The sequence below is a fragment of the Drosophila montana genome, unplaced genomic scaffold, assembly GCF_035044405.1.
Source record: "Drosophila montana isolate Dmon_TW-CO22-7 unplaced genomic scaffold, ASM3504440v1 contig_312_1, whole genome shotgun sequence".
Classification (NCBI taxonomy): domain Eukaryota; kingdom Metazoa; phylum Arthropoda; class Insecta; order Diptera; family Drosophilidae; genus Drosophila; species Drosophila montana.
This window is the reverse complement of record NW_026998009.1, coordinates 609,380-626,126: the sequence shown is the minus strand read 5'-3', so window position 1 is coordinate 626,126 and position 16,747 is coordinate 609,380. Positions and strand designations below refer to the sequence as shown.

The window sequence follows — 16,747 nt, the reverse complement described above, 5'->3', positions numbered from 1 at the left end:
TCATTTGCAATGTTTTTGGTAGAATGTAAAATTGAATTATTTAAAATTTAATAGAAAGTCTTTGGCTTGTCTCAAAAGTATATATGTAAATGAATATAAATATATATATATATACATGTATATCAATATGCATATGCCATATATATATATATATATATATGTACAATAAACAGGCAAAGAAGTTTGCCATGCCCTAGCTAAAGTTTGGTATATTATAATGTGCTCTTCCTTTTGACATCGTTTGTATGTTGTTATTATTATTATGTTTATATTTAATTATATTTTTATAGTAAAAATAAGGTAAATGTAAATTTTTTAATTAGACTAAAATTTATTTAAATATTCTCATTATATTTTTTTTATTGATAAACATAAAGTTCTTATGCTAAGTTGAATTTATTTTAACTTTTTTATTATAAGTTTTATATTGAAAATTTTTTTTTATTTAAAGATTTGCATTCTATTTTTTTTATATTAATTTATTTGCTTATATTATTTGCTTGATGTTTTTCTCAATTTTTTATTTCTTTTAATCAACCAAAAAATATGTGTTCGTATATCATGAATTTAAATTAAAATATTCGTTAATCGCTCCACGAAATCTAATTTTTTATAAGCATTAATCAAGTTTTTAGCTCGAGCCTTCATGCGTGGCAATTTTTTTTTGTAACGGAATAATTCAATTTCTAATATTAACTTATTTTAAAACATATTAAACGTAAGAAAATTGCTACGAAAATTGTATAAACAAGTACATTTTTAGAATACCTTTTAAAACAAATACATATGTCCCCGTTTTAGATTAATGATTAATGATTCGGTCTTCGTTTAGAGTAGATGATTATTTAACCTATTGTTTACTTTTATATTTTTGTATTTGTATGTTTATTTTTTAATTGGTTTCCAAACTAAATTTGCATAATTCCGATATTTGCATAGCTTAAATTTATTTATTGCATACATTACCTTTTTTTATGCTATACTTTAACCAGAAAACCTTTTACTATTTTAATTTTATTTAAATAAGCGTGATTTGTTTAAATATTTGAAGTTTAGTTTAGTTTTGGAAGAGCATGTAGAATTTGTTGTATGTATTTATTTTGGCATTGTTTTTCTATCTGGTATCTATATATATCTATATTAATATATATTTTATGCTTCACTTCACACACCGGCACACACACACACACACACACACACACTGAAATATAAACATCTTGAGTTTTCTTGGCAGAGTTGAAGACGGAATCGTATCGAATCCTCTTTTGCTTCCATAGGCCATGTTATCATTTCAGTAATTGCATTTTTGTGTTTGCCGTTGTTGTTTCTGTTGTTGTTGCTGTTCGTGCTGCACTTTACGGTTTTTGTTTCCTCTGGATACTCCAAGGAGTTATTTTGATAATTTTCTCAAGAAAACTCAAACCTTAAGCAATACGGCCCATAAATAGTTGAGCTGACCTCTCACTCTCTCACTCTCTCTCTCTCTCTCTCTCTCTCATTCGCTCTGTCTGCATAGTTGCATTCATCTCTGTTTCTAATTTAAGCCAAAATGCAACACACACACACACACTTATATGTATATACACATGAATTGCATTAATAAATATGCACAGCAGGCATTTATATGGGATACATTTACGCATTGCCCTGAATGCATGCTTTGTGGCTGAGGATTTATTTTCTAATATTTTTTTTTGGTCTGCTCAAATGTTGTCAGTTTCTTGAGGAAGCTGCAAATAAATGAATGAAGCCTTATAATTGGACTTTGACTTTACATCTTTTGCCCTTGCTTTGTGTGTAGCTCAAAATAAAGAGATGTCCATTTGCATGTGGTTAGGCAAAATGGAATTAAAGCAGGTTTTGCCCGTAGAGTATATAATGTCGTATAAAAAGCTAACCTTATGCATCGCGTAAATAAAAGACCATAGATGCTTAGATACCAAAAGGAATTTCACTCATTAATTTATCAATTAATTTTATAAGTTCTTCTGATCGTAGCGCACCTTTTTCTTCTAATATCTGCAAAGATTTGGCCAAGGTTGAGTTTTTGATCTATCCAAGCGATCCTTAGCTTAAGATTGCCCTTGGATCACGCCAATGTGAACTTAAAGCAAGCAGGAATTTTGATTGGCATTCAAATATTTCTATATCCTTCAAATATCTGCTACAAATTGCTTTAATTTATTTAAAACTATTTTTTGTGCGAGGTTATATGGCGGATTCCTGCTTAATAATAATAATAATATTTCATTTTCTTTACAGGCAGATCAAATATTTGCAAAAGGTTCTCAATGCGATCATTAACAGTTGTCAATCGTATGTAAAAGCATTCAAATTTCCATCGAAATGAATGCAAGAAATTAACAATCAAATGGATGATATCGCATAGTTTGGTAGCTGCATGGTATTTCTGTAATTCTTTGGCTGTTGCCTGGATATTACAGCCAAACAAACAAACGAACCAACGAGTTGATGACTGAAAAGGGGGCGGTGAAAGGCGAAGAGGCTGGCTGTAGGAGGCGCACATAAATAGCAGAATTGCGTTGGATGGGGCTGAGGGCGGGCCGCTTCAAGTGGGCAGATAATGAGCGTTGGTAGCGGGGTAATATGCCAAAAAAAAAAAGGGAAAGAAAGGTTTGGGTTGTGGGTGGGTGTCAGTGTGTGTGTGTGTGTGTGTGCAGCTTAACAACACAACATAAATTAACGCATATTTCAGTTGCAATTTAAAAACGCACAAAGCGAATGCTGCAGCCGACAGCGAACGTTGACGTCGACGTCGACGGCGACGCCAACGTTTCAATTATTCGCTGTTGTTGTTTTTGTTGTTATCATTAACATTGTTGTTGTTGTCAAAAGTGCCAGCACAGCACAATTTCTTTTTTTCGTGTTGTTGTTGTTGTTGTTGTTGTTGCTGCCGCAGCTGCTGCGGAACGCACAAAAAATGAATAAAACAGACAACGCCCCTATGAGGCACACACACACACACACACACACACACACGCACTCCGGCAGCCGCTGCTGCACCATGCATGTGCTGTAAAAAGCTGTCGCCGCGCCTAAAAGTATGCAACGCATTGGCTGCCTATCTGTCAGGCCGCATCCTGCCGCCTGCCGCTTGCCGCTTGCCGCTTGCCGTTTGCCGCCTGCAATTGCTGTACATTATTTACCTCTTCTTCGTTTTTTCTGAGCGAGTGCAGCCGCCGTTTTTTATGCGTTTTATTGTGTGCGTGCGCGAATGAAAAATAAAATATATAAAAATATATAACGGTACCGCTCCAACAGTCGCCGCACGCACATTGGCCTCGCCGTCGTACTCCAACCTCTGCAATTCGTGTCCGCATCAAAAAATGAACAAAACGTAAAAGAGATGCCCAAATGCGAAACCGCGTGCAAGCAAACGGGCCGAAGCGATAGTCCTGCTCCCCAGGACCACGGCGCACATATATCCATACATACATACATATGTATATATATATGTATATATATATATATATATATAAGTATGTGTATATATGCACATATATAGGTGCACTGATTACCAGCGCATATCGACGACGGGGCCATATGGCGAAGGGCAGGGCGTGGGGCGTGTGGCGTTTGGCGTGGGGGTGGGATGTGGTTCAACGAAAAAACAAACAAACGAAAAAAATAAAATAAAATACACACGGACAGCCGGCGGGGCCAATGGTGCGTATGTGTCACGGCGCCGACAACAATAGCAACAACAAAAACAACATAAACAACAAAGTGCAAATAAATTAAAAAAGGTTGCCAATTGCTGTTGTTGTTGTTGTTGTTGTTGTTAAGCTGCACAAATTTATTGCAAATATTTTTTTGCATATTTTTATTTGTATTTGCCGTGTCGCGTTTTATTTTTCGGGCGCCTAAAAGCGCACAACATTTTTTAATTGGGTTAGTAATTGAAATTTATCGAACGCTTCCACGCACAGCACACACATACACACACACACAGACACAGACACAGACACACGCTCACAAATTCGACACAGTCCCCAGAGAGGACACAAAAAGCTGCAAATGAATTGAACGCATTTGAAAAGTCGAACGAGCAAAATACAAACAGAGACAAAGAAAATTGAATCGGTTAAAGAAATGCATTGTAATTACTGAAAAAGTTGTCCCGGGAGCTGATAACTGTAGCTACATTCATTTTGGTCATTTCATTCTCTTCGTATGTATATATGTAATATTTCATAAAAAGATACCAAATTATCTATGAGATACAAAAGTACCTGTGAGCACCTCAAAAATATTTTCAATTATTTTCATACTTCTGATGATTTTCATTTTTTTTTTATCTAATGTCTGAAAAATATTTCATTAACAGATGCACAATTATCAATGAGATACAAAAGTATTTGAGTGAACTGAACAACCTATTGGGAGTTGCGTTTATTTCGATCTGTGTGATATTAATTTGTATTATTTATAAAATATTTCATGAACAGATACAAATTTATCCAACAGGTTAAAAAAGTATCTGTTAAGAATAAGCAAAACTGTTTCCGTAGGTGACATTCATATAATTTAAATTATCTATTTTTTACATAACATATACAAAACTATCTATAAGATGCAAAAGTATCTGTAAAGAGTTAACAAAATATTGGTAACTATGCACGTATAAATATAGATAATATTTAATTAATTTTAGCATTTAACTCTACTAGTATCTGGAGAATATTTAATTAACAGATACAAAATTATCCATCAGATGCAAAAGTAACTGTGAAAACTTAACAAAACATTGCGATCTGTGTCCTTAAAACTTATCATATATTTAGATTTGGCATTCAATTCTATTAGTATCTGAAAAAATATTTCATTAAATACAAAATTTAAAATCAGAAAAGTAAATTATCCAATCGGAATATATTTAAGGGAATATACATAAAACGTCCAGACAGTTTCCAAATGCTTTTGAGTGAAAATATAATATTATTTTGAGGATACGAAAATGTCTTTGAGCAATATATCTTTGAGATACAAATGTATTTTCAACAAGAAGAGAGTTTTTGTGAGTTTGTAGGAAGAATTTAAGTGGCGATTTAATGTCTAATTATAAGATACCGGTGTCCGTGAGTGAAATACAAAAGTATCTGTAAGATACAAAACTATCTGAGATAAAAGACTGGACTTACAAATGCAATTTGTTATAGATAAAAGTATGTGAAGTAACTTTTTAGAACTTTTGAGGTAATTTTCTTTGGCATCTTTGAAAATATTCTGAAAATTAAAATTAATAATATTATGATAATGCACAAAAGAAGACAATACCAAAACCATTAAATATATATATCGTCTTGATCAATATCAGCAAGCTCGTCGATGTAGTTATGTCCGTTTGTCCATCTTTCCTGCACTCAAGAACATTGAACAATTGATAGAATTATTGCCCAGAAACAGGCCATTAAAAAAAACCAGTTGCACATTGATCAAAAGTCTTATAGATTCAAAAGTGTGGAGTTTTTATTGGTGTCCTTTGGCACAGCATCAACAAAATCTACATCAACAACAACAAGAATAGCAGAAGCCAAAGCAAGATCAACCCATCTAAAACTAAGCATGCAAATTATGTGTAGAATACTGGACCGTTTTTTCACACACACACACACACACATACACAACACAACACAACAAACTGGACATTATCTTTGCCGAAAATAACAAAAAAAAAAAATAAATAGAATAAATGTTCAAAGAGCCGAAGCTGTCCACAGAGCATGCGGGCCAAGTAAAAGATTGCGGATCAAAGAGACAGCATCTGAAAACCAACCCCAAAGAAAATATGGTGAAAACGTAAAGTGACCAGCGGCGGAACCCAGATTGAAAACTGGTTGACCAAAAAAAGGGGGTTGCATCTTGGCCGGAATGGGTGTCAAAGTTCAACGTATCTCCGTGTGTTGATGCTGTGTCCAGTTTGAAAAACCGGCCTAGCCATGGATCAGAGTCTCTTTGGTTCTGGGCTGAAATCTGTTGAAATTTTGATGTGAAAGTTCAACAGATTTTTATAAAAGTTTCATGTCCTGCCACGGATGCTGCTGAGCGTGAGAAAGTTTTCCAAAAGAAGCAACAAAACTTGTTCCATACCCAAATGTCCTGCTGCTGCTGCTGGTCGCTCTCATACCAAGAACCCGTTGGATGCAACGTCTTGGGCCGAGCAACGCCTCAACCACTTAGCCAGCGATTTATTCATGCTATTTGGCCAGTTGGCTAATTGCTAACCAAATGCCAAAAGACGTCTTCTTGCTGCCAAACATTAGCTCACCAAATGGCCAACGGCCTGCAGCATTGTTTGCCTCCAAGTCGCTGTGCACTAATTATCCTCCAAGGCGCTGCTTCACAGTGTCCTGCCATGTCCTGTCCCCTACTCTGCTGACCCCTTCGTGGCAGCCCTATTAGCTTAGATATTCCATTAGGCGGCATCCATCGATTACTCAGACATGCATTGATTTTTTCACAAGTGACTGCAAATTTCAATGCATAAACGATTAGATGCAGTCCTTAATGAGCTGGCAGTGACTGCTAAACAGGATTAAGCGGCTAGATAGATAGATAGATTTTATATAAAAAGAAAACTAAACGTGACTCTGAAGTGAAATAAGGCCGTATTCGGCTTAGATTGGTATTGAGAGCAAATAAATAATTATTGTTAAGCTTTCAATTTAAATAACTTTCGGAAAAGTTCAGTTGATTCAACTGATCGAGATTTAAGGAACTTAAATTAAGTTAGAATATAGCAGAAGAGGTTCTCTATTGGGGTTTCTTCTACACTGGCAGAGGGCATTATAATTTTGTCATAAAATAGGTACCGGAGGAGACATCAACGAGCCCATAAAGTATATGTATTCTAGATTAGCACGAACAGCTGAGTTGATATAGCCAAGTCAGTCTGTTCGTTTGTCCATCCGTCTGTCTGTTTCTGTGCGAAGTAGTCTCTCAGTTTTAAAGCCCTCATCTTGAAACTTTGCATAGATCCGTACTTCTGTTGCAGGCAGTACATTTGTCGGATACTCTCTATATTAAAGCTGTCGTAGGAATGATCGGTCGAAAAGTAGGTTTTTGTATGGAACCCTTTTTTGTTTATCAAGATATCTTCAACAAACTTGGGGCTTATTGGTTTCACTATGTTACTCATATATATGCAAAAACTTATCAACATCGGACCATTATATCATATAGGCGCCACACGAAGTCCGAAAAGTAGGTTCTTGCATGGTAAACTATTCTGTTTTCTAGGATATTTTTTGTTAAAATTAAATCTAGGTAATTTTATTAATCAGATAAATATCATATAAATAATTGAAATACGCCTAAACTTGAGAACAGGAGTCTGTACTCGAAGGGGTTATGCGAAGTCTTAAACTAAACCATCCTCTAATATTTATAATAATAAGCAAATATGAATTAAAAAACATTAAAATAAATATTAAAACATTTGGCATTATAATCTGAAAGTAAAGCCCTTATGATTTAGGGGTTATGTTTGGTTTATTTTTATTTATTTCTTTTGTTAATTAATTAATTATCATTTAGTTATTAATATAGTAATGACTTTGCTTTCTTGCAATTCGAAAAGCTCTCTTAAAGTGCAATTTCGTCCGTTTTTTTAACTTTTCCAAAAAGTCTGTCAAACTCCGCTGACTTCTTATCTTTGTTAAGCAATCCATAATGATATCTGACCTGCTCCACCTCGTCAGTTTAATCCCATCAAAGCGCTGACCGCTGTGGGCTATTAACGTCCAACTTAAACGAACGTTACAGAAATTTCCGCCAGTTTTTGAGATAATTCTACAGCAAAAAAAAAAAGAAAAAAACGCAGAAAACGTTACAAAAACCGGTTAAAGTACAATTACTTTAAGAACTGACCGTTTGTTGGTCTGTCATTTTTTGGCGGTAGAAACAACAAGATTTTATGCAAAAACATCCAGTTTTTAAACGGGTCCAGCAATTAAGTTGAACCATAGTTCAGTCAGATGCTGAGCTGCAGACAGAAGTCACATAAACAAGGCACCGAAGAAGTGCAGGGTAGGGGGACTCGGCATCCTTCGGATGCTCGCACTGGGACAGTGACAACCAATCAGCAGTCAAGATTTCAACGCAAAATTCCAGCACACACAAAGCGTAATCAAAACAAATAGCTAACCCTTAAAGAGATAAACCAACAAGCACAACTCACCCCAAGAAAAAATTAAGGGAAGAGTCCCAGCCCCAGATGAGCATAGCAAAAAATGTAGCATACTTTTCAGCGCAAGCAAAAAATCTCGACTGCGCTAAGAGATGAAATAAGAGATGAAATGAAGAGGTTGATTAGAAAATAGAAACATTTTAACATATTTAGGCAGTAGATTCTTTAATAAATTAATGTATGCATCGATTTTCTTAAATATTATAGATTGTTTGACCAACAAACTAATTTCTGTTGTTTTTAAAGTCAATAAAAACGGGGCACAAATAATAGTTTAATACTTACCTTACATATTAGGACCTAAATATTGAATAGAGAAACGAAAAATTATATAAAACATTTAGCTGAACATTCACTTTAAAAGCAAAACAAAATAATATATTTGATATTTATATTTAAAATATTTGTTACAGCTAGCGAATAATCTATTTACTTTCTAACTGATACTGATGAAAAGGCGCTATAAGAAATTCTATGATTTTTTCATGAGCCAACAGTCGTAGAGATCTTTTTTTTAATTTTCTAGATAAAGGACATAATATTTATAGCAGAACTGAGATATTGGCATATTTGATTAATTATTAAATTTATTAAATTAAAAAAATTAAATAATTTCGACGAAAGATGACAAAAGGGGCAAAATATATATATTGACAGCGCATAAAAAAGTATTTTAAATTAATTTGTGCAAAAAAATAAGTGCAAAAAATTAGCTCAGTTCTATCAACAAGTTTTAATAACCCTTCTAGTATTATAAATATCCCGGGCCATAACTACGTGCCAGGACTTAATAGCTATAATTAGTCCGGCGCATAACTCAATTAGACCTGTGCTCTATACAACTTGCCAACATGCCGCCACAACATCAACATATCCATTAAAATGTCGCCTTTTTTTGTTTTATTGGCATTCTGTGCGTGGGGCGCAACATGTGACACGTCGCAGCCCGAGCCAAACAAAAAAGCAAAACAAAAAGAAAAGACAAAGCAAAACAAAATAATGCATACTTCAAGGCTAAAAGAGGCGCAACAGGCATGCCGACGTGTGGGCGTGGTGGGCGTCTAAATAGCCCAACAAGTGCGGGGGGGGGGGGCGTCTGAGAAAAAAGAGCGCAAAATATGTGCAAGAGACCAAGGACGAAATGTGAGACACTCTCACAGTGCCGCCAAAAAGTATGCTAAGAAAAATGCAAAATATGCTGCGCAAGGGGTGGTTCAAGTGCGACAGAGAGACAGTGAGCGAGAGAGAGAGAAGGAGAGAAAGGGAGAGAGCGTGAGTGAGTAGGGGAGGTTTGGTATTTCTTGAAAAGCGCAAAAGACGTTTTGCATTGAGCCTTCACGGGGTTTGTGGCCCAGCCCAGCCTACAATTGCGCAATTATTGAGGTAGGCACGGCAAGGGTTATCTATACCCTGTATTGGGTCTGAGAAGTGAGAGCTACCCCTTTTGTGGCTTGTCTTTTCTTGTCTGCAGCCTTCATTAACTTGACTTGGGCAGTTCAGAGATGAGATGAGATGGTCAAGCGTTGAACCGGTTTGCAGCCGGTCGCAGCCTGTCTTCGACTGGACCCCGGCAAACTGAACCTCAGCATCCTTGAGAATATGGGCTTCCGTCTGGCCCAAAGCTGATCAGTTGAGTTTGAACCTTCATTTCGGTCGCGTCGCGTTACGTTTTTGGCTTTGTTGTTGTTGCTGTTAAAGACGAAAATTCGTCGAGTTTGTTGTTTTTTTTTTATTAATTTTGTCGTTTTGTTTTTCTGTTCAAATATTGTTATAAAATTTACATTTGTTTTCGTTCGCCAATTTATGTTTCTGTTGTAATTTAACATTTTCGTTAAACATCAATCAAACTATACGAAATTAAAAGTAAGTGCTAAGTGCAAATGCAAAGACACATTCAAATATGTTTCAAGTATAATTGATTTTAGATTTTTCATTAAGTGTAAAATGTGCTGTGAATAGAAATTTGTGTTCATCAAGCTCTAAAAACTTCATATAAATAAAATATATTATTAGGGGTTAAAGGAATTGCGATCCTTTAGACTTGATTCGTGCAAAGCTTGGTTGTTAGCAAAATATTCTATAAGACAATTCAAATTTCTTCTTTAAATTAAAATTAAATAGGATAACTTCAAGCATATTCTAACATTCTGAAGAAACCTTCAAGACCTTATGACAAAAAAATATAAATATATATTAATAAAATAAAAATATATATTTATACTTATATTACTAGCAATTTTGCGCATTATCTGTCAACTTTTGCTGCATATAATTACAAACTATGCTTTGAAATTTAAATTTAAATTTTATAATCTTATTCATCAATTTAAATTTTCCTTTGGTTACATTTTATAACTGATCCATTATGATTGTTAATGGAACGTTAAGTTCCGTTAAAAAAAACCTTTTCAGATTCATGATAGTTTTGATCTTCGTGCGAATGTTTTTTGTGCATTTACCGTATGAAATAGATTTTTCTTTAAGGTTTTCAAATTATCTTAAACCTTTTCCACTTACAGCGCACTCGATGAAATCCCACTTAACGGAGAATCGTTTTCAGCACAACAAAGCCTTATAGAAAAATTCGGAAAATTCCAATTCGAAATTAATTAATTCAATCAATGCGCACGTTTTTCGCTTGGACTTTGTCTTGATCGAAAGTTTTGCCAATAAAATTATCTATTGAGCTCGACAGCCCTGATGGATCAGTCCAACGGCGATCGCAAGCACAGCCTTGATCAGGCAACGCCCGGGGAGTGCTCCTCGCTCCTCGGCCTGGCAGAGAGTTGCGGCAATAAGCGCAAACTCTATGCCATAGATGAGCACGAGGAGCATTTCCCGCCGACTCGGATCGGAGCGAAGCCTGAGCCTGAGCCGGAGGCGGAGCCGGAGGCGGCATATGATGCGGATGTCGAGGAGCTGGAGCAGCCGTTGAGCTGCCCGCTGTCGCTGAGCAAATTGGCCAGCGAGCGTGAGGTTATCTACGAGCTGTTCCAGCCCTGGGCCCTAAAGACCTACGGGGATCAGGCAAAGACCAAGACGATAACGTTGCGCAAGAAGGCGCGCATTCTGAAAGCGCTCGAGGGCAAGGAGCACAGTCGTCCCGACAGCTCCAAGTTTCGCTTCTGGGTGAAGACCAAGGGTAAGTGTCCCCCTAAGCTAAAGCCCCTTTAAATCTGGCTAATGCCTGAACCACCTCCTCTCGCTCTTCGGCAGGCTTTACGACCAACCGGCCCGACGGCTTTGAGGAGGCGCCCGGCAGTCGCCGCCGCTTTGAGCCCTTGTCCGCGACGGCCGTGCTCTCGGATAATCCCGGTGCCGTCGATCTGTTTGCCGCCTCGAAAAGCAAAGACTTTGGCCGTCGCATCTACCGGAAGGTGGCCTGCGTCGAGGAGTTCTTCGACATCATCTTCAACGTGCACATGGAGCTGGGCGGGCGCAGCGGCATGCACGCGGGACAGAAACGCACCTATCGCATTGTGAGTCTACCGTATGAATCATTTAACCAGAAAACCTCGAGATTATCCTTTAGATTCCACAAAATAACCACAAAATATAATACTTTAACGAGGCACGTAGAAAAAACTATATGCTATATATATATCCATAGTAAAATAGGTTTCCTACGATTTTTTTTTCCTTTTTTTTTGTAAAAATATATATATATATATATATTGTTGTTAACAAGATCTCTTCTACCAAATTTTGGCAGATTAGGCTAGTTATATATGAGGGAAAAATTTAACAAGACTTACTACTACTTTGTCTAAGGTGTATAAAGCGAAGAGATTTTTATTCTGCTGATTATTATATTATATCAATGTTTTTCAATGAGATTTGTTTGATTGAACCGTGTCAGGTAGATCCAGTGAAGTCTTCTTCTTTTTGCCCTAGAGCGACAGACTCCTGTAATGGGGCATCTTATTCCTGTTCTTTCAGGAGAAGCAAGGCGCTTTGCTTGTGGGTTGGGATGGGAGCAAAGGCGCTCAAACTATCTTTATCTTTTACTTGGCGAACTCCTTGGTCTCTCTCTCTCGATGTCCCTAGTACGCATATGCCAAGGACATATCCTTCTAAGAATTTTACTCTGCGCTACTTTTATTTTCTTGAGGTGGGATTTTGCGGCTATCCCAGGTTTCCTAAGATGCGTTGAAGATTATATAACTTATACAATATTTAATTTTTTTAAACTTATCTAATCCTAAACTTATATATATTATTTTTAGATACTTTCTTTTAAAATATAGTTTTTTATAATTATGTACCAAATCATACAATCATACAATATAATCCTATTAATATTTATATTAATGAAAATTCAAATCTAAAATTGAAAACAAATAATTATATATTATCTTATTATTATTAACAATTCTCAACTTTTATCTTTTATCTGTCTCTGCTCTCGCCCTGTAGATAACCGAGACGTATGCATTTCTGCCCCGCGAGGCTGTCACGCGCTTCCTGACCATCTGCCCGGAGTGCAAGAAGAACCTGCGACCCTCCTCGCCCTCGGCGGCCTTTAAGGAGGAGCTAGCCGGCAACGAGAGCTCCTCGGAAGTGGAGACCTATTTGAATTATTCGTCGCATACGGAAAGCTCGTTGGAGGCGGGGCCCACGGCCAAGCGGCGGCGTCACTCCAGCGCCGATCTCAAGCCAACCGTCGCCAGCTCGGTTGCCAGCAGCTCCAGTGCCACGCAGCTGGATGCAATTGCTCCACCAAGTCCCACTATGCTAACCACTGCAGAGCACGCTGAGGCCGCTGGCGGGACGGCTGGCGGGACGGCTGGGTCAACGGTGGACGTGCCCAAGATACGAGTCAAGAGCCAGTTGCAGCGTCTGTTCAGTCCGCCATCGGAGCCAGCGGCTCCTCCACAGCCCCAATCAGTTACCCCAACCACACAGCTGCCGGGCTTCGATTTGCAGCTGCTCAAGTCGCGGGATAATCTGGTCCGCTATTACGATTTCATGAGACGCTTCTATGCCGGCAGCGGCAGCGCTACACTGCTCAATCAACCGGTTCTAGCTCCGCCCCTCTACGGCAGCAGCTTGCTGCAGAGCCTTAGCTATCCAATGAGCGGCACGGCTACCAGCGGCACAATTGCCAAGACAGCGTCTGTTGCGGCCGCATCCCCTGCGACTGGCAGCAGCTCCTCCCCGTTAGGCTCGACTTCTTGTGCACGCTCACCGATTGCCACGCCCGCCCAGTCTGACCCGTCCGCCCCGTCCGCTGCAGCAGCACCCGTTACGCCCATAAATCTAACCAAATCTTCATTTTCCAGCTCCAGAAATGGCCAGCCCGCATCCACCTCAACGCCCCTGGCTGCCGCACCGCTCAAGCTGGAGCTGCCCAGTCCGCCCAAGACGCTGCCCACTGATCTGCGCATACCGCAGCTGCTGCTGCGCGGCGCCTCGGCGCCGCTGGAGCAGCTGCCGCAGCCGCTGCCGCCGCTCGACTTGGAGCGCTTGAAGCCAATTACGTCCACATATTTGCAGCTCACACGCAGCATGGGATTGAGCGACGAGGATGCGCTGCGCTTTGATAATCTGGTGAGTAAAGATTTTAAGTATACACTTTAGATGTATAAGAGCAAGAGTGAGCGAAAGAGAGAGAGAGAGAGAGAGCAAAAAATATAAGAATTTTGCAAACATCTGAACAGGTGTGCCCCCTAGATGTATAAGAGGACAGGGTGCAAAATACAAGAAAATATAAGAGCTGATTTTTATTAACAGTTACGCATATTCAAATATTCTTATAATAATCATAATATGCCTAATGATCTCTTATACAAATCACAATCATTTTTAATTCTTCTCCTACCTTAACTTCACTTATAAATCTTAAATATACACTCGAGATGTATAAGAGAAAGCAGATAGTGAACATATATTTGCAATAGAAGAGCTGATTTATGATCTCTTTAGCCCAAATGGAGCTCATTAAATTAGTTGTTCAATTTATTTACATATTTTGCAACTTTTTATGATTATTAAATTATTAATATTATTATTATATAAAATTATTATTTTATTTTATCAATATTATTAAGGCTTAATGCCCATTTCTACACACATTTACCCACGCTCAATTGTTTTCCATTTAAATTATAATATTATTAAGGCATTTTTTGCCAAAGACAACAGTTACAAATTCGTTTTTGTTTTACACCAAATTCAATTTGCTATTTTTTTCGTTTTATATTAAATTTTTATTAAATTTAAATGCCTTTGGCGCATTTCAATATTTATTAATAACATGTTTATTCTCCTATTGTTGAGTCCCATACAACAATGCAATCTGCTGAATCAAGCAAATTAAAATATGCAACAACAACAAAATTCAAATATTTATGCTCTTTGTAACAGTTTTGTAATATTTATTTTTTATATATCTGTTCTGTAGATATTTGCGAGCGCATTTTTAAAGTACTCGTAGGCAAAGCTTTTGAATTAGTTGAACGCCTCTTTTTTTGTATACCCTTGCAGAGCTAAATTTTATATTGGTATTTCGCATTAATATATATACATATATACACATTAAATATCAATCAAACAACAAAAAGGCGCAAAAGAAAGAAAAATATGTATGTATGCAATAAAATGTGTGTGTGAGTGCTTAGGCTGCAAAGCGCGGATCACAGCACTTGCGGAGTGAACATTTTGGAGGGGGGAGCAGGGTGATAGTTTATTTACACGCCATTTGCGATATTCCCTTTGATCACGCTTCCTATGCTCAGACTGCAGAGCAAACAGTGTAGATGATACGTTCTGATGCTTTTGATCCCGTTGTATTAGCTATGAGAAGAGAGAGAGAGAGAGAGATTGTGGATGATGGAAGACAGGGAGTTTCATTAGTTGTGGGCTTCAAGTTGTTCTTGTATGCGTAACTTGCGAGCTTAATAAGATGATATAGTTTGTGCGCGTCTGCTGTACAAATCGCTTGTTTAATCCGCGCGTGCTCGAATGTTCTTTTTATAAAATTAAATTAACATATGTCACTCCGTGCTTAACGCGATCAGTTTGTGCCGTGTGTAATCTATCTATTCATCTTACATCCGAATATGTAATAATTACTGCTATACCTTGGCCACTCTGCATTTGGTCTATCCGTTTAAAATACTTAAATAAAAAGCGAGCCACGCAAGTCCGAATAATACTAGGAGAAAAGTAAGGGCAAATTAAAAATAAAATGTATGCAGGTAACAAGAACTGCGTGTGGGTGTTTCAGCAGCAAAGCGTTCATTCACAGAATGGACATTGTGGATGAGGGGAGGGTGGAAGATAATTTATTTTACGCGACATTTGCGCTGTTGCTTTTGATCCCGTTTCATATATTTAGACTGCAGAGCAAGCAGTTTGGAGAATATGTGCAGTTGCATGCATGCCAAAATCGCTGATGCTTTTGATCCCGTTGTAATAGCTATGCTGAGCGAGAAAGAGCGAGAGCTAAAGTATGAAGCTAGCATTTTGAATGGCAGCAGCATGGGAATTTTATAAGTTGTGGGATCTAAGCTATTAGTGGGAATGCCGGCTTAGCGTAGGCGTCAGCGTAATGAGATGATTTAGTTTGTGCGCGTTTGCTCTTAACATCGGTTAACTAGTCCGCGTGTGTATATGAAAACTTTTACGTTGTTAAGTAAATTTAACATAACGTGTGCCGTGTGTACATTAATAATCTGTATATCGATTTTATTTTCGAATTCCACCATGTACATGTAATAATAGTTGCTGAAAAGTTGTGCTCTGCAGTTTTTGGTGTTAAGCATTGTCATAAAAATCAACAAAGAAAAAAATGTCACTCAATTCGATTCACTCGATCTGTGCTTGCCGCCGGATAGAGCGCGAAAGAGAGAGAAACAAGTGAGTGGGTAATTTTATTTTTACGTCTACTGCAAGGGTATTAAAACTTCGGCAGTTTCGAAGATATTTTTTACGCTTATATATATACAATTTTTAATACATACGTATATTATATTATTATACCTCATATTTACAAAATTTATTATCTAAGCCGTTTTTGTGCTATTCTTATTTGATCAACAACAAATTTTTAACTAATTTAGTTTCTTTTTTCTCTGACATGCTTTTGGCTTATGACTCTAACGCATCTATCGCAATGTAAATGAGATAATGAGAGCGAGACAGAAATATGCTTCACAAGAAAAAAAAAAAACACGACTACAACAACAACAATTTCGGCCAACACAAATGCGTTCGCTTTGCGCGACGCACAAAATTACGCAATAGTTTTTTATATTTATTTAACCGCTTTTTTTGGAATTCAAATTGAATTTCAATTAATTTATTTTTATTTATTTTTTATTGATATTTGATCTCTTTATGCTTGAATTATTTGCTGAAATTTATGTTTTCGCTTTAATAACGCTGTAAACATGTTTAATGCAATACTTTTGTTTTATAATGTTTATTTTTTATTTAGTATTTTATTGTTATTTTTGTTGAATTGCATTTTATTTGATTTAATTTCCTTTTATATTTTCTTTTCTTTTTGTTTAATATTTTCCAGCTCAGTTATTA

The 16,747-nt window shown here is 37.1% G+C and overlaps 1 pseudogene; it reads left to right on the top strand.

The window, feature by feature from the left end:
- The first annotated feature begins 10,909 nt into the window (after positions 1-10,909).
- Positions 10,910-16,331, top strand: LOC135431091 (uncharacterized; annotated as a pseudogene).
- Positions 16,332-16,747: the final 416 nt, after the last annotated feature.